The sequence below is a fragment of the Nerophis ophidion genome, linkage group LG07 (genome assembly GCF_033978795.1).
Source record: "Nerophis ophidion isolate RoL-2023_Sa linkage group LG07, RoL_Noph_v1.0, whole genome shotgun sequence".
In the NCBI taxonomy this organism is placed as follows: domain Eukaryota; kingdom Metazoa; phylum Chordata; class Actinopteri; order Syngnathiformes; family Syngnathidae; genus Nerophis; species Nerophis ophidion.
The window spans coordinates 68,226,027-68,244,938 of NC_084617.1; positions in this window are offsets into that span (position 1 = coordinate 68,226,027).

Sequence of the window (18,912 nt, forward strand, 5' to 3'; positions counted from 1 at the left end):
CCTGCCTCTGATTGGTGTTCGGGACGCTCACCTGTTCACCGAGCACTAATCAGAGGCATTATTTAAGCCTGCCTTTGCCGGTCAGTCGGCCTGGCTACTTTGTTTTCTACACCCGACCTGCTAAGTGCTGATATCATAGTCTATGCTAAGTGGTAGCCTTAGCTTCCGGTGCGTTCAGCACGTTGTTTCTTCGTCTTGTTCGTCTGTTTTTGGTGCTTCTTTGATTTTCGAGGAATAAATCATGTTCCTACCTGCACGTCCTGTCCAGAGTGGTTTGTTTGCATCCCGGTTTGCAAGCTGCGACCCCCCGCACGTAACAGTAGGTCTCACTTTGTCGGATATGCACAGCGAGCAGTGAACATACTGAACTAAGAAAGCATAAAAACCAGTATATACATTTGATTATTTACAATCCGGGGAGGTGGGATGTGGTTGGGGGGGGGGGGGGTTAGGCCGGGGTTGTAGCTGCCTGGAGGTGTTCTTTTAGTGTGGTTTGAAAGAGGATAGAGATGCACTTTCTTCTACACCTGTTGGGAGTGCATTCCATATTGATGTGGCGTAGAAGGAGACTGAGTTAAGACCTTGTTAGATCGGAATCTGGGTTTGACGTGGTTTTTTGGGGCTCCCCCTGGTGTTGTGGTTATGGCGGTCATTTACGTTAGTTTTGGACTCCTTTGGTTTCTGTTGTTGTGCACCCCTGAGTTAGTTTAGCTACCATGGCTACTTATTATTTTCACCTGCCTTTGATTTGTGTTCGAGACGCTCACCTGTTCCCCGGGCACTAATCAGAGGCATTATTTAAGCCTGCCTTTGCCAGGTCAGTCGGCCTGGCTTCTTTGTTTGCTTATGCTACAGTTACGTGAGTATTCCTCTTTTTTTTTTTTGCCTATGCTAATTGTTGGCTTGTTTTCTTTTTTGGCACTTGTTTGAGTTCTACAAATAAATGATGTTCCTGCCTGCAAGCTGCGACCCCCCCCCACACGTGACAGGTTCTTAAGTATCATAATAACGAATATTTAATGAAACTGGATTACATCTTATTTGGATCTGCCAAAAGACAAAATAAACCGAAAAACTATAGATCGGCATCAACTTTTATGCATGAATCAAGCAATAATAATTTGAGTTCTACAAATAAATGATGTTCTTACCTGCGCGTCCTGTCCAGAGTGGTCCCGTTTGCATCCCGGGGGAACAAACCTCGCAGCAAGCTGCGACCCCCTTGCATGTGACAGGTTCTTCAGTATCATATTAATGAATATTTAATGAAATTGAATTACATCCTATTCGGATATGCCAAAAGACAAAATAAACTGAACTATATCGCCGTCAACTTCTATGCATGAATCAAACAATAATAGATGTATTTCTGGTAGAGGAAAAATGTTAAAAGCCTCCTGAAATGAGATTTTCTTATTTAAACGGGGATAGCAGGTCCATTCTATGTGTCATACTTGATCATTTCGCGATATTGCCATATTTTTGCTGAAAGGATTTAGTAAAGAACATCGACGATAAAGTTCGCAACTTTTGGTCGCTAATAAAAAAGCCTTGCCTGTACCGGAAGTAGCAGACGATGTGCGCGTGACGTCACGGGTTGTGGAGCTCCTCACATCCTCACATTGTTTACAATCATGGCCACCAGCAGCAAAAGCGATTCGGACCGCGAAAGCGACGATTTCCTCATTAATTTGAGCGAAGATGAAAGATTTGTGGATGAGGAAAGTGAGAGTGAAAGACAAGAAAGAAAAAAAGAAGAGGGCAGTGGGAGCGATTCAGATGTTATTAGACACATTTACTAGGATGATTCTGGAAAATCCCTTATCTGCTTATTGTGTTACTAGAGTTTTAGTGAGATTATACGGTCGTACCTGAAAGTCGGAGTGGTGTGGCCACGGGTGTGGTGACCGCCAGTGTCTCTGAGGGAAGCCACGTTTCTCGACGAGGCGAAGCGAAGGCAGCCGTTGGAGCCAGGCTGATATATATTTTTTTCCCCCTCCTCCACGGTGGAAGCATCCCACGTTCGGGGGCAGCCGGTCGGAGGTGGCAAAAAAGTTAAGGAGCGGCATGGCGTAGTGGGTAGAGCGGCCGTGCCAGAAACCTGAGGGTTGCAGGTTCGCTTCCCACCTACTAACATCCAAATCGCTGCCGCTGTGTCCTTGGGCAGGACACTTCACCCTTTGCCCCCGGTGCCGCTCACACTGGTGAATGAATGAGGAATGAATGATTGGTGGTGGTCGGAGGGGCCGTAGGCGCAAACTGGCAGCCACGCTTCCGTCAGTCTACCCCAGGGCAGCTGTGGCTACAGATGTCGCTTACCACCACCAGGTGTGAATGAATGATGGGTTCCCACTTCTCTGCGAGCGCTTTGAGTATCCAACAATAGAAAAGCGCGATATAAATCTAAACCATTATTATTATTATTATTATTAAAGTCCGCAGCCGCCTCTTTGACAGGTGCACGAGGAACGACGCAAGCTCTCCGCTCATGTCTACGGTAAGAGCCGACTTATTACCACAATTTTCTCACCGAAACCTGCCGGTTGACATGTGGTAGGGAGCAATGTTCGCTCGACCGCTCTGTTCCATAGTAAAGCTTCACCGTCATCTTTCGGGAATGCCCATCCATTTTCTACCGCTTATTCCCTTTCGGGAATGTAAACACCGGCTGTGTTTGTGTTGCTAAAGGCGGCCACAATACGCCGCTTCTGTCACCATCCGTGACTCGGATCGTTTATGGTTTTGCCCCTTTTTATATGTCTTTGTTCATGTTTTGTTTCTGGACTCTGCCGATCCTTGTTTGAGCACTCCTGGGGCTCCACGCAAGATCTCATCCCGTGGGGTCAAAATGATCATGAAAACGGTGAACAAAAATCCCAGAAGCCCTAGGGGGACCTGGTGAATGACATGCAGAGAGCTGGGACCAAAGTAACAAAGGTTACCATCAGTAACACACTACGCCGACAGGGAATCAAATCCTGCAGTGCCAGACGTGTCCCCCTGATTAAGCTAGTGCATGTCCAGGCCTGTCTGAAGTTTGCCAGAGAGCACATGGATGATAAAGTAGAGGATTGGGAGAATATCATGTGGTCAGATGAAACCAAAATAGAACATTTTGGTATTAACTCAACTTGTCGTGTTTGGAGGAAGAAGAATACTGAGTTGCATCCCAAGAACACCAAACCTACTGTGAAGCATGGGGGTGGAAACATCATGCGTTGGGACTGTTTTTCTGCTAAGGGGACAGGACGACTAATCCGTGTTAAGGAAAGAATGAATGGGGCCATGTATCGTGAGATTTTCAGCCAAAACCTCCTTCCATCCACTGTATATATATATATATATATATATATATATATATATATATATATATATATACATATATATATATATATATATATATATATATATACATATATATATATATATATATATATATATATATATATATATATATATATATATATATATATATATATATATATATATATACATGGCCCCATTCATTCTTTCCTTAACACGGATTAGTTGTCATGTCCCCTTAGCAGAAAAACAGCCCCAAAGCATGATGTTTCCACCCCCATGCTTCACCGTAGGTATGGTGTTCTTGGGATGCAAAGACATGTACCTGGGGATAGGTTGATTGGCAACACTAAATTGGCCCTAGTGTGTGAATGTGAGTGTGAATGTTGTCTGTCTATCTGTGTTGGCCCTGCGATGAGGTGGCGACTTGTCCAGGGTGTACCCTGCCTTCCGCCCGATCGTAGCTGAGATAGGCGCCAGCGCGCCCCGCGACCCCAAAAGGGAATAAGCGGTAGAAAAAAAAAAATATATATATATATATATATATATATATATATATATATATATATATATATATATAAACATATATATCTATCTGACAGATAGATAGATAGATTTTTAATGTTTAAAGTTTAATGTTTTCTGTTTCCTGCTACGTGTTAGCATTAGCTAACACGTAACAAGCACCAGTGTTGTTTTGTTTTATTATATTAAAACTTTGTCCTACCTGCAATCCTGCTGTGACTGGTCGTGTGTGCATCCACGAAGTGGCAACTCCGCGCAGCAAGCGCGCCGCGAAGCGTGACAGCTTCCCTCCTACGTCTTTCTTCTTTGACGTCTCCATTATCAATTGAACAAATTGCAAAAGATCCAGCAACACAGATGTCCAGAATACTGTGTGATTATGGGATTAAAGCCGACGACTACAATCTGTGACGTCACGTGCACGCGTCATCATGCAATTTAAAATTGCAATTCAGTAAACTAAAAAGGCCGTATTGGCATGTGTTGCAATGTTAATATTTCAGACTGCGTGGTCGCTAGTAGTGGGTTTCAGTAGGCCTTTAAAATTCTTGCAATATGAAATCCTGACAGGGCATCTTTGCACCAATGCTAACTGTGTAACCTACTTGGCAGATGTTTAAACCGAGAATCCTGTTAGCGACAAACCAGCACGTGTTTGCATGCTGACACAACATCATGTCTTTCAGCATATGACCAAACCTTTTCAAATACAAAGGTAGGATGTATATGCTTTATAAATATGATAAGGTTTGCCACCAGCTGCACAGTCCCTGAATCAGCTACAGGCGTGTGTGTGTGTGTGTGTGCGTGTGTGTGTGTGTGTGTGTGTGTGTGTGTGTGTGTGTGCGTGTGTGCAAAGTGGACAGTACAAAGGGAGTGATCAGGACAGAACAATGGTAAGGCCTTGTGCTGGAACTGAAGCGAGACAGAATGTCTGCAGGCCCGACGGTCGCTGAGCCCCAGGAGGAACCTCCAGCGCCACACAGGAAAGCTTTTTCTCCAGAGCTGCCTAAAAAACACACATAGACACTGACAAAACACACACACACTTACACAACACGCAAAACCCACATTGATAGAGACAATAGATAACAATAGAGGCCCCCATCCTGGCCAAACCCTGAGTATGTCTCTGCTGCAGCTCCAGGGACTCGTCTGGCACGGACCCTGAACACACCGTCCTGGCAGACGGGGCCAAAGATCATCAGAACATTCGCTGGGAGCTTTGACAGATTCAGACGCGCTTCCACAGCACTTCATTCCAACATTTAGTACCGGATAAGGCCAGTTTCTGTCATTCATCACCACTTTCAAGTACGTCAGTGTGGTCTCTGATTGTTTATTGTGGTGGATGACCGTCTGTTTTCTTTCAATCTGGCATTCTTGGTCATGGTCACGGTTCGCTTCATGCACGTTGATGCTGACTATTGTTTACCTAAACAGGGGTGTCCAAACTTTTTCCACTAAGGGCCGTATAGCATGCCAGGGCCATTTTGATATGTTTCATTTTCAAACCATAACAAAATATATGGATTTTTTTTTTTTTCACCTTTAGGGCTGCCAGGGACCTTTTAAGGATCTAATGCATGGGTGTCGAACTCTGGCCCGCGGGCCAAATTTGGCCCGCCGTGCAGGGGCGGTTCTAGGCACACTTATATGTGGAAGGGGTCCGGTCCGATCCGGTGGCCATGTACTGCTTGCCTGTGTATCGGCTGGGGACATCTCTGCGCTGCTGATCCGCCTCCGCTTGGGATGGTTTCCTGTGGACGGGACTCTCGCTGCTGTCTTGGATAGCCTTTAAATAGACTCCCTTTTTAGACCAGTTGATCTGCCGTTTCTTTTCTTTTTCTCCTATGTCCCACTCTCCCGTGTGGAGGGGGTCCGGTCCGATCCGGTGGCCATGTACTGCTTGCCTGTGTATCGGCTGGGGACATCTCTGCGCTGCTGATCCGCCTCCGCTTGGGATGGTTTCCTGCTGGCTCCGCTGTGAACGGGTCTCTCGCTGCTGTGTTGGATCCGCTTTGGACTGGACTCTCGCGACTGTGTTGGATCCATTATGGATTGAACTTTCACAGTATCATGTTAGACCCGCTCGACATCCATTGCTTTCCTCCTCTCCAAGGTTCTCATAGTCATCATTGTCACCGACGTCCCACTGGGTGTGAGTTTTCCTTGCCCTTATGTGGGCCTATCGAGGATGTCGTAGTGGTTTGTGCAGCCCTTTGAGACACTAGTGATTTAGGGCTATATAAGTAAACATTGATTGATTGATTGATTATATGAGGGGGCAGTCAGAAATGTGAAGGGGGCATCATGTGTACACATCATGCTCCAGCACTTTTTTTTTCTGTGCTTATAATAACGATGCTTTCTTCATTGAAATGGGTCTTTAGCTATGTGTCCAACCCCAACCTGGAGTAGTGGATTGCACTTTGTCAGGCCTCTACCTTCAGACCTGTCCAACTTGGGTGTCCACCTGAAGACTAAGCTCCTGCTGGTATAGCTCTTATGGCACGCAAACCCCCTGACCACAATAATCAATCAATCAATCAATGTTTACTTATATAGCCCTAAATCACTAGTGTCTCAAAGGGCTGCACAAACCACAACACAAACCACTACGACATCCTCGGTAGGCCCACATAAGGGCAAGGAAAACTCACACCCAGTGGGACGTCGGTGACAATGATGACTATGAGAACCTTGGAGAGGAGGAAAGCAATGGATGTCGAGCGGGTCTAACATGATACTGTGAAAGTTCAATCCATAATGGATCCACACAGTCGCGAGAGTCCAGTCCAAAGCGGATCCGACACAGCAGCGAGAGTCCCGTTCACAGCGGAGCCAGCAGGAAACCATCCCAAGCGGAGGGGGATCAGCAGCGCAGAGATGTCCCCAGCCGATACACAGGCAAGCAGTATATGTCCACCGGATCGGACCGGACCCCCTCCACAAGGGAGAGTGGGACATAGGAGAAAAAGAAAAGAAACGGCAGATCAACTGGTCTAAAAAGGGAGTCTATTTAAAGGCTAGAGTATACAAATGAATTTTAAGGTGAGACTTAAATGCTTCTACTGAGGTGGCATCTCGAACTTTTACCGGGAGGGTATTCCAGAGTACTGGAGCCCGAAATGAAAACGCTCTATAGCCCACAGACTTTTTCTGGGCTTTGGGAATCACTAATAGGCCGGAGTCAGGAATAAGGTGGCAATCCCTCAGGGGGGGGAAACTGAAAAATAAAAATAAAAATAATTGAATAGAATAAAATAAAACATCCTTCATCCAGATTTTATCAACCAACAACATAACATTTATCCTAACTGGATGGCCTAACTCTCCAATAAATTTTGACCCAAAGTAGGACTTCACACACTACAGTCAATATTTACAAAACTGAAAGGTAGTCTGATGAATAATGATAAAAAAGAATCTCAAACTAATTTATAAAACAGAACGTGGGCACTCATTTGGGCACAAAATTCATTCACTCCAATGTATGTGTGTTCCCCATTTGCTTGTAAATTGATGAAAACGGCAGTGTTTTTGTTTTTAGGTGTCTTGGTCGTATCAAATGTAACTTACAATTTGTTTATTACAAAATGTAGATTGAAACATTAAAGGTTGACTATGTAGAATAACAAGAAAAACAACAGAAAAAGAATTCCAGCACTCGATTGCCAGACCGTGAGTTGGCAACTTGTCCAGGGTGTACACCGCCTTCCGCCCGATTGTAGCTGAGATAGGCGCCAGCGCCCCCCGCGACCCCAAAAGGGAATAAGCGGTAGGAAATGGATGGATGGATGGATGGATTGCCATACCGTTGCTAAGTAAAACGGGCCGTTGTTAGGGACTCCGCTCTGAACAGAGGACAGCAGAGGAGGACTGCTAAGCAGGATATATACCTTATGTTTCATTTTTACCGTCATTAACAGCATCATCAATGACTTGTAGCTTGTTACAGGGACAGTGGAGGCTCTCTGCCTTCCAAACCACTGCTGCTCAGAGCCTCCGCTGTCACTGCTCTCGTCAAGTTGTAAAAAAAAAAAAAAAGGAACTCCGTAGCACCGAAAGTCCGTGACGATAAACGTGTTTATGACAGATAAGACTACACAGATACACCCATCCTAACACGTTTATGATAAATGTAGACAACTTTTCCTTTTCTTTTACTTTCATACTGCAACAGTGATCGGATGTTTACTGAGGGCTGAGGGGTGTGTGCGGGTGTGTGTCTGCTGCGCAGCCTGTGGAATGTGGAATACACGCACAGCGGAGGGAGGGATGAGAGGGAAGCCGACACTACTATATCGTGTGTGTCCCTTTACGGCGGATTTTTCCGCTAGTGCAGATAATTTTGTCAACTTGTAATGTAGTAATTTTGTGAGTTTATTCAAATTTACTTTCTCAAATTTTGATTTGAGGGGGCAAGACATTTATTTAAGGGGGCTCTGCCCCGTCTTGCCCCTGCATAGAGCCGGCCATGGTCGGGAACCTTTTTCGCTGAGAGAGCCAAGAAGCCAAATATTTTAAAATGTTTTTCCGTAAGAGCCATAGGATATTTTTTTTAACACTGAACACAACTAAACGCGTGCATTTTTAAGTCCAACATTTCTAGAGTCTCTCATTCTTTGTAATAACATTGTTATTCGGAAGCTAACTGTGGAGGGGGGCGTAGCCTGCGGGCCTGCAGCGAAGCGGGGTGTACCAGGACCGGCCTCGAAATCAGCGACAGGTGTGTAGATGGCCCGCCTGGACCTTGTTTTCTAATCACCTGTCGCTATGTCATAAGCAGCAGCCAGGAGGATAGACCGGGTTGGGTCTGGAGCCAGAGTGCGAGCGAGAACGAAAGAGAAAAAGACAATTTCTGGAAAAAGACAATTGCTGGAAAGCAACTGAGAGACTTATTGAAAAATAAAACAATATTGTAACCCTGAAACAGGCTCTCATTTCGGTGCTTGGTGGTCTGAAGAACCCCCAGGATAGCAAGCCCCTAATTAACCGATAATAAATAAATAACTTCTTACCATTAACGCAACTTTTTGAACTGGTGCGGTAGGAAAACGGATGGATGAATTAAAAATGCATGAGAATGTTTTATATTTCGAACATTATTTCTAACACTGATTACAAGTGGAATTATTCATTACTTATCGTGTCAAGCAATGTCAGCTCAGATTTACCTGAGAGCCGGATGCAGTCACCAAAAGAGCCACATCTGGCTCTAGAGCCATAGGTTCCCTACCCCTGGTTTAAGTATTAGACACATTTTTACCTGCACTCTGTCTCCCGCTGTTTCCCACATCTACAAAGCAATTAGCTACCGACTGCCACCTACTGATATGGAAGAGTATTACACGGTTACCCGGCATAGCTCGGTTGGTAGAGTGGCCGTATGTCAGGCTTGGGCTGTGGATGTTTGTGCTTCCTCGATGCAAGGATGATATGGGACGAGTCAGGCATGAATGTAAGTACATGGTTGTTTATTTAATAAAGAAATAAACAACAAAAAGCGCTCACAATGGAGGAAGAAACTTGGCTAAACAGTACAAACGTGAAACAAAAAACACCTGCTCGATGGCATGAAATGATGGACATAAACTAAAGGACTTTGCACAAAAACAATTGGCTATGAATAATAATAAACTATAAACAAAACTAGCACAATGGCATGAATACAAAAGCGTACACGGCATGGAACTATGGACAAGGACATGAAGGAGGTGCAGCATGGGTCGGGTGCGTGCACATGTGTGATCGTGGGCATGGAGAATGAGCAGCAAGGTCGTAGATTACAATGAAAGTTAGAACGGCATGGGTAATGAAAGTTAATGTTCCCAGACTGATGGACAGAAAGAAATTGACTTAAATAGTGGCTGTGAATAATTAGGAACAGGTGCGGGACTGAGGGCATGGGCGTGACAAAGTGGGAACTAATACGTTGGCATGGAAACAAACAAAACCAGGAAGTGCAAAACGTGACTGAATGTCCAAAATCAAAAATATAACATGACAAAACAAAACATGATCCATAGGTGTGACACCGTGCTAGCAACCTGAGGGTTCCAGGTTCGATTCCCGCTTCCGCCATCCTAGTCACTGCCGTTGTGTACATGGGCAAGACACTTTACACACCTGCCCCCAGTGCCACTCACACTGGTTTAAATGTAACTTGGATATTGGGTGTCACCTTGTAAGGCGCTTTGAGTCACTAGAGAAAAGCGCTATATAAATTATCTGACAGCCATATGTAGTCATCAAAAGAGCCACATCTGGCTCTAGAGCATGGGTGTCAAACTCTGGTGCCGCTGTAACACCGCATTCACCACTAATACTCATACTTGCCAACACTCCCGATTTTCCCGGACTCCCAAATTTCAGTGCCCGTCCCGAAAATCTCCCGGGGTAAACATTCTCCCGACTTTCTCCCCTTTTCTACCCGGACGACAATATTGGGGGCGTGCATTAACGGCACTGCCTTTAGCGTCCTCTACAACCTGTCGTCACGTCTGCTTTTCCTACATAGAAATAGCGTGCCAACCTAGTCACATAATATATGCGGCTTTTACACACACGCACACAAGTGAATGCAATGCATACTTGTTCAACAGCCATACAGGTCACACTGAGGGTGGCCGTATAAACAACTTTATCAGGTCCGGTCCGATCCGGTGGCCATGTACTGCTTGCCTGTGTATCGGCCTGGGGACGTCTCTGAGCTGCTGATCCGCCTCCGCTTGGGATGGTTTCCTGCTGGCTCCGCTGTGAACGGGACTCTCGCTGCTGTGTTGGATCCGCTTTGGACTGGACTCTCGTGACTGTGTTGGATCCATTATGGATTGAACTTTCACAGTATCATGTTAGACCCGCTCGACATCCATTGCTTTCGTCCTCTCCAAGGTTCTCATAGTCATCATTGTCACCGACGTCCCATTGGGTGTGAGTTTTCCTTGCCCTCATGTGGGCCTACCAAGGATGTCGTAGTGGTTTATGTTGTGGTTTATGCAGCCCTTTGAGACACAAGTGATTCAGGGCTATATAAGTAAACATTGATTGATTGATTGATTGATCAATCTTACAAATATGCACGACACTGTGAACCCACACCAAACAAGAATAACAAACACATTTCGGGAGAACATCTGCACCGTAACAGAACATAAATACAACAGAACAAATACCCAGAACCCCTTGCAGCACTAACTCTTCCGGGACGCTACAATATACCCCCCCCCCCCCCAAGCAATAAGTACTGTTTTACTCCTGCACTTTCTGTTGCTACTTCAAAGCTTGAATGTTTGAATAATTTGTTATTGTTATTTTATTTGCAAATGTATTACTAGCCTATGGAAAAAGTTCATTTTGATATTTATCTCAATTTGCTGCAAATACAAAAGAGGCATTCAATTTTTATTTAAATTTTATGTGATATGCCATTGATATTTTTGAATGATTATTATTTAAAACTCGATTTTGCATGTCACTATAAGCCTTGCTTGTTCAATATTCAATGCAAAACTTGTTTGGGTCCCTATTGAAAGGTTCATTTGTTCAACCTTGGCCCGTGGCTCGGTTCAGTTTTATATTTTGGCCCACTCTGTATTTGAGTTTGACACCCCTGACGAAGAGTCTTCCCTCAACCTCAGAATTATTGCTTATTAGTAACCTTAACCCTAACCCTTATTTGTTCCCCTAGTGTCCAAATAACTCTAAACTTTGTATTTGTTACGTTAATGAGAAACTAATTAATGGTGGATATGTTCCCCATACTAAAATGTTTTTACCCAAGTTAGTTGTTGGGCACCCGTGAGTCAATGAAAACCCGAGTTTTCCTTGGGCACCCGTGACTCAGTCCAATTCAAATATTAGTGGTCAGTCAAACTTGAGTCGTCTTCGAGTACCCGTGAGTCGGTAAACCTCAAATCCTTGTTGAGTACCCTCGAGTCAGTGAAACCCAAGACTAAATCCGGTGCCCGTTCGTGAAAATCGTTGTTTTTGCGGAGCCTGTGGTGTAGCTCGGGCAGGAAGGCACTTTTATTCCAAGTCAGAGTAAAGATTGCACAATTAGTGACATGCTACCTGGCTTTCTTTTTTAAAATCAGTCAGCTTAAGGATGGGTTAGTAAACAAGCTACTGTCATGACTTACGAATTTCTAGTATTTGTGTCTTCAGTCAAACACTGATGACATTTATTAATCAGACAAGAAGCAAGGAATCATGCAGAGACAGAGTTCAATTTAGCTCATGAGGAGACAGGTATTTCAGGCTGTATTCTAGTTACAGATCCAAACTACCTTCTAAAAATCAAGCCCACCCGCCTCCTCTATTTATTTGGAAGGTGCAGTTCACCCTTTTCCAACTGACAACCATGACCTCATTTTAATTTTCCGACACTTCACATTTGGATATTTCAACTCAAGTTTTAACGTAAGTGGAGGAGTTCAAGTACCTCGGAGTCTTGTTCACGAGTGAGGGAAGAGAGGATAAGTTTATAGTGACACGCAAAATCGAGTTTCAAATGATAATAACAATAATAAAAAAAATATCAATTCCATATCAAATAAAATTTAAATAAAAATTCAATTCCTCTTTTCTATTTGCAGCTTTCTGAAGGTAAATATCAAAATTAACTTTTTCCACAGGCCAATAATACATTTGAAAGTAAAATAACAATAATTAATTAATCAATCATTCAAGCCTTGAAGTAGCAAGAGAAAATGCATGAATAAAGCACTAATTATTGTTCAGTTTGCTACACTGATTTGCTTTAACAACGCTTATATAACTTAATAGTGCAAAATCAACTTTCAAAAAACAAACGAAAAAACATCACAGAATTAAAATGTAAATATATTTGCAGCCTTTTGAGGTAAATATCTACATTAACTTTTTCCACAAGCTAATACATTTGGAAATAAAATAACCATGAGGTGATCAGGGTTGGGGGGTGGCGGGGTTTGGTGGTAGCGGGGGGGTGTATTGTAGCGACCTGGAAGAGTTAGCGCTGCAAGGGATTCTGGGTATTTGTTCTGGTGTGTTCATGTTGTGTTTAGGTGCGGTTGTTCTCCCAAAATGTGTTTGTCATTCTGTTCTAGTTTGTTGTTTCACCATTATTATATATGATGTAAACATATTGATGCAAGCACTGCTTTTTGTTCTGTTGTTGTTAAACAGGAATGTGCAGGGAGAACAGCTGCATAAAAACATCCAGAGACAAATACGTCAAGATCCGGGAATCCATCTTTCCCTTTCTTCCTGTCTCTCGTATATGGAAAGAACGCAGTCAGACAGCACGGCGCGTAAGCACAACAAAGTCGTTTTCCTGCACCGAACATTTCTTCTTTTCCTGTATGTAGGCGGCCTGCACCCTCCGACCTTTGCCCCGCGACGGCCGGCCCGCCAGCTGCTTCTGACACCAAGAAAATAGGCCGGCGCTTTTTGCTTCAGTCATCAAAAGCTCTCCAGTAGAGTCAACTCTGCCAGGACTAAAATGGAGGCTGATTGTGACACAGCACAAGTGTCGTTAAGTACAAACCCCGTTTCCATATGAGTTGGGAAATGGTCTTAGACGTAAATATAAACAGAATACAATGATTTGCAAATCATTTTCAACCCATATTCAGTTGAATATGCTACAAAGACAACATATTTGATGTTCAAACTGATAAAAATGTTTTATTTTTTCTTGCAAATAATCCTTAACTGTAGAATTTGATGCCAGCAACATGTGACAAAGAAGATGGGAATGGTTGCAATAAATACTGATAAAGTTGAGGAATGCTCATCAAACACTTATTTGGAACATCCCCCGGGTGTCCAGGAGGGTGCCATGATTGGGTATAAAAACAGCTGGTTCTTCTGTTGATGATATTAAAAGCATCTTACCTGGTTCCTGCATCTTGGGGTCGCCACTACTGCTGCCACGCGAGTTGGTGACATATCATACTCTATAAATGTTGGTCTTACTTAAAAATGCAGACATTTAGTTAAAAAATATTATATGGCTCTCACGGAAATACATTTTAAAATATTTGTGTCAGGCTTTCCCCTGACAGTTTGTTTATTTTTTAGTTGTTTCCTCTGCATTTGTCTGTTTCCTCTGTGTTTAGTATCTCCTGTCCTTAGTTGCTGTCTAGTGCTCTTATTTTGTCAGCTTCCTGTCTTGTTCCCTGAGTGCTGTGTTCCTCCTCAGCTGCGGCTGATTGGCACCTGGCCACACCTGTTGCCAATCAGCCCGCTCCTATTTGTACCTGCTTTGTGTTGTGTCAGTTCATTGTATTGTCATTCGGACTTGTATTGTCGTTGCCTCATGTCACTCTTGTGTCTTTGCTACCTGTTGTGTCTGGCATCATTTCAGCTATTACCTGTCGTGCTACATCTTGTCCTGGTCGTCGTAGCGGTAAGCTGTTTTTGTTAGCCATTAGCTATTTCCAGTTTTTCTGTTTGTTATCCTCTAGCTTCCATGCCAAAGTTCCTTTTTGTTTTTCTAGCTCCCAGTGCTAGCTCTCTTAGTTTGTTATTCCGCCCACGTGCATGCTTTTTGTTTGTTCTTGTTTTTATTATTTATATTAGATCATGTCTTCATATCCAATGCCTGCCTCCATCTCTGCATCTTGGGGTTAGACAACAAATAACTGTGACAATTTGGCTTGAATGGCTCTCTCAGCCAAAAAGGTTCCCCGACCCCTGATTTAGAATATGTACGCCAAGAACGAGTATGTTAGCAAAAACAGCGCATTCCAAGATAATCCTTATAATTAGGGACCGAATGTCCCTTTGGGACAGAGGACCCTATTGTATTTCTAAGGTTTTTATTATTATTATTCCGCCGCCTCTTTGAGCTGTAATTTGACCCCCTTAACATGCTTCAAAACTCACCAAATTTTACACACACATCGGGACTGGTGAAAATTGCCCTCTAATAAAAAAACAACCCCCAACTCAAAATTTCTAGCACCCCCTAGGAAAAAACACAGACAAAACTGCTTGTAACTTCCGTTAGGAATGTCGTAGAGACATGAAACAATAACCTCTATGTAGGTCTGACTTATACCTAAATTTTATAAAATTCCATCCGTCAGCAAAAATCAACAGGAAGTTGGCAAACACCCCTTCAAAACAACATTTTCCTAAAAAATTAAATTTTTGCCTCTTTGAGCTGTAATTTGACCCCTTAAAATGCTTCAAAACTCACCAAACTGGAAAAACACATCACGACTGGCAAAAATTGCGATCTAATAAAAAGATAAAATAAAAAAATAAACTTAAAATTACGCTCTAGCGCCCCCTAGGAATAAAACACCGACAAAACTCCTCTTGGGAAGAAAACACAGACAAAACTGCTTGTAACTTCCGGTAAGAATGTCGTAAAGACATGAAACAAAAACCTCTATGTAGGTCTCACTTAGACCTACATTTCATTAATTGACATCCTGCAGCGAAAATCAACAGGAAGTTGGAAATTACCCCTTCAAAACAAAAGTTATGTAAAAACCTGTCAACTTCTTTCAAACAATTATCTCCTCTGAGCGTGTTTGTTGTGTCGGCTTCAAACTCGCACAGGAAAGAGATTGAACCCTTCTGATTAAAAGTTGTGCAAAGAGTTTTTCTAGTGGAATAGTGGTCGTGCGCAACATGAGGGTCCCTGGTTCAATCCCCACCTAGTACCAACCTCGTTGTGTCCTGAGCAAGACACTTCACCCTTGCTCCTGATGGGTGCTGGTTAGCGCCTTGCATGGCAGCTCCCTCCATCAGTGTGTGAATGTGTGTGTGAATGGGTAAATGTGGAAGTAGTGTCAAAGCGCTTTGAGTACCTTGTAGGTAGAAAAAGCGCTAAACAAGTACAACCCATTTATTCATTTATTTAACTGCTCCGGTTTTGATTTTACAAGCCTTCAAAGAACTGCTGCGCTGATGACCACACAATGCAGAAGTGAAGTGAAGTGAATTATATTTATATAGCGCTTTTTCTCTAGTGACTCAAAGCGCTTTACATAGTGAAACCCAATATCTAAGTTACATTCAAACCAGTGTGAGTGACACTGGGAGCAGGTGGGTAAAGTGTCTTGCCCAAGGACACAACGGCAGTGACTAGGATGGCGGAAGCGGGAATCGAACCTGCAACCCTCAAGTTGCTGACACGGCCACTCTACCAACCGAGCTAAACCGCAGAGAAGGTAGGTAGTGTGCGGGTGAAAATATGTTGACTGGGTGAAAGAAGGAGGCACCAGTTTGACTCCAGGATACAGAGAAGGTAGGTACTGTGCGGGTGAAGATATGTTGACTGGGTGAAAGAAGGAGGCACCAGTTTGACTCCAGGATACAGAGAAGGTAGGTAATGTGCGGGTGAAGATATGTTGACTGGGTGAAAGAAGGAGGCACCAGTTTGACTCCAGGATACAGAGAAGGTAGGTAATGTGCGGGTGAAGATATGTTGACTGGGTGAAAGAAGGAGGCACCAGTTTGACTCCAGGATACAGAGAAGGTAGGTAATGTGCGGGTGAAGATATGTTGACTGGGTGAAAGAAGGAGGCACCAGTTTGACTCCAGGATACAGAGAAGGTAGGTACTGTCCGGGTGAAGATATGTTGACTGGGTGAAAGAAGGAGGCACCAGTTTGACTCCAGGATACAGAGAAGGTAGGTACTGTGCGGGTGAAGATATGTTGACTGGGTGAAAGAAGGAGGCACCAGTTTGACTCCAGGATACAGAGAAGGTAGGTACTGTCCGGGTGAAGATATGTTGACTGGGTGAAAGAAGGAGGCACCAGTTTGACTCCAGGATACAGAGAAGGTAGGTAATGTGCGGGTGAAGATATGTTGACTGGGTGAAAGAAGGAGGCACCAGTTTGACTCCAGGATACAGAGAAGGTAGGTACTGTGCGGGTAAAGATATGTTGACTGGGTGAAAGAAGGAGGCACCAGTTTGACTCCAGGATACAGAGAAGGTAGGTAATGTGCGGGTGAAGATATGTTGACTGGGTGAAAGAAGGAGGCACCAGTTTGACTCCAGGATACAGAGAAGGTAGGTAATGTGCGGGTGAAGATATGTTGACTGGGTGAAAGAAGGAGGCACCAGTTTGACTCCAGGATACAGAGAAGGTAGGTACTGTCCGGGTGAAGATATGTTGACTGGGTGAAAGAAGGAGGCACCAGTTTGACTCCAGGATACAGAGAAGGTAGGCGATGTGCGGGTGAAGATATGTTGACTGGGTGAAAGAAGGAGGCGCCAGTTTGACTCCAGGATACAGAGAAGGTAGGTACTGTGCGGGTAAAGATATGTTGACTGGGTGAAAGAAGGAGGCACCAGTTTGACTCCAGGATACAGAGAAGGTAGGTAATGTGCGGGTGAAGATATGTTGACTGGGTGAAAGAAGGAGGCACCAGTTTGACTCCAGGATACAGATAAGGTAGGTAATGTGCGGGTGAAGATATGTTGACTGGGTGAAAGAAGGAGGCACCAGTTTGACTCCAGGATACAGAGAAGGTAGGTACTGTGCGGGTAAAGATATGTTGACTGGGTGAAAGAAGGAGGCACCAGTTTGACTCCAGGATACAGAGCAGGTAGGTAATGTGCGGGTGAAGATATGTTGACTGGGTGAAAGAAGGAGGCACCAGTTTGACTCCAGGATACAGAGAAGGTAGGTAATGTGCGGGTGAAGATATGTTGACTGGGTGAAAGAAGGAGGCACCAGTTTGACTCCAGGATACAGAGAAGGTAGGCAATGTGCGGGTGAAGATATGTTGACTGGGTGAAAGAAGGAGGCACCAGTTTGACTCCAGGATACAGAGAAGGTAGGTACTGTGCGGGTGAAGATATGTTGACTGGGTGAAAGAAGGAGGCACCAGTTTGACTCCAGGATACAGAGAAGGTAGGTAATGTGCGGGTGAAGATATGTTGACTGGGTGAAAGGAGGCACCAGTTTGACTCCAGGATACAGACAAGGTAGGTAATGTGAAGGTAAATATATGTTGTCTGGTTGATGGCAGGAAGCACCAGCATGTATGGGTGAAAGAAAGAAGCACCAGTGTGACCCCAGGATGCAGGGAAGGTAGGTAATGTGCAGGTAAAGATATGTTGAATGGGTAAAGGCAGGAACACCAGCAAAAGTCGGTCCCGTCCATCGCTGCTTGCAGCTTTAATTATTATTTTTATTTTTTAAAATCTTAATAAATGTAAAGCTTATTGGTTAAAATGACTCCCAGTGGAAGAAAACATCCACATTTGTGTCATCGCTGACAAATCAAATGAGTTTTATATCAAAAACATTCTGTATCGTATTGATAATGAAGTTATTTTTCTTTTCTTTTTTCACAATTGGTAAGGAGCCAATAAAAATAAGCCACTTTTGCTCCCAGGATCCCTACTTTTTTAATGCAAGCGAGAAACTGAAACCTGTTATGACGGAATCAGGGAAAATGCTGACTAATCTTAAAAGTGGTGCAGCCGACGCTTACTTCCTTATCGGAGGTGTGGGTTGGAACTGGTCTGCGCCGGAACGCTGTTGACTGGCACTCCCTGCCTGCGCTGTCGTCAGCGCTCTCTGCGTCACTCCTTTTCTTTGCTTTCGTCCTTCTGCTTTTCCAGCACTTGTGTTTCTCTAAAGCAGGGGTGTCAAACTCAAACACAGAGTGGGCCAAAATTTAAAACTCGACAAAGCCGCGGGCCGAGGTTGAACAAATGAACCTTTTAATAGGGACCCAAACAAGTTTTGCATTAAATATTGAACAAGCAAGGCTTATATAACTTTATAGTGACATGCAAAATTGAGTTTCAAATAATAACAATAATAATTTTAAAAAATATCAATGGCATATCAAATCAAATTTAAATAAAAAAATGAATGCCTCTTTTGTATTTGCAGCCTTCTGAGGTAAATGTCAACATTACCTTTATCCACAGGCTAATACTCATCCATCCATCCATTTTCTACCGCTTATTCCCTTTTGGGGTCGCGGGGGTTGCTGGCGCCTATCTCAGCTACAATCGGGCGGAAGGCGGTGTACACCCTGGACAAGTCGCCACCTCATCGCAGGGCCAACACAGATAGACAGACAACATTCACACTCACATTCACACACTAGGGCC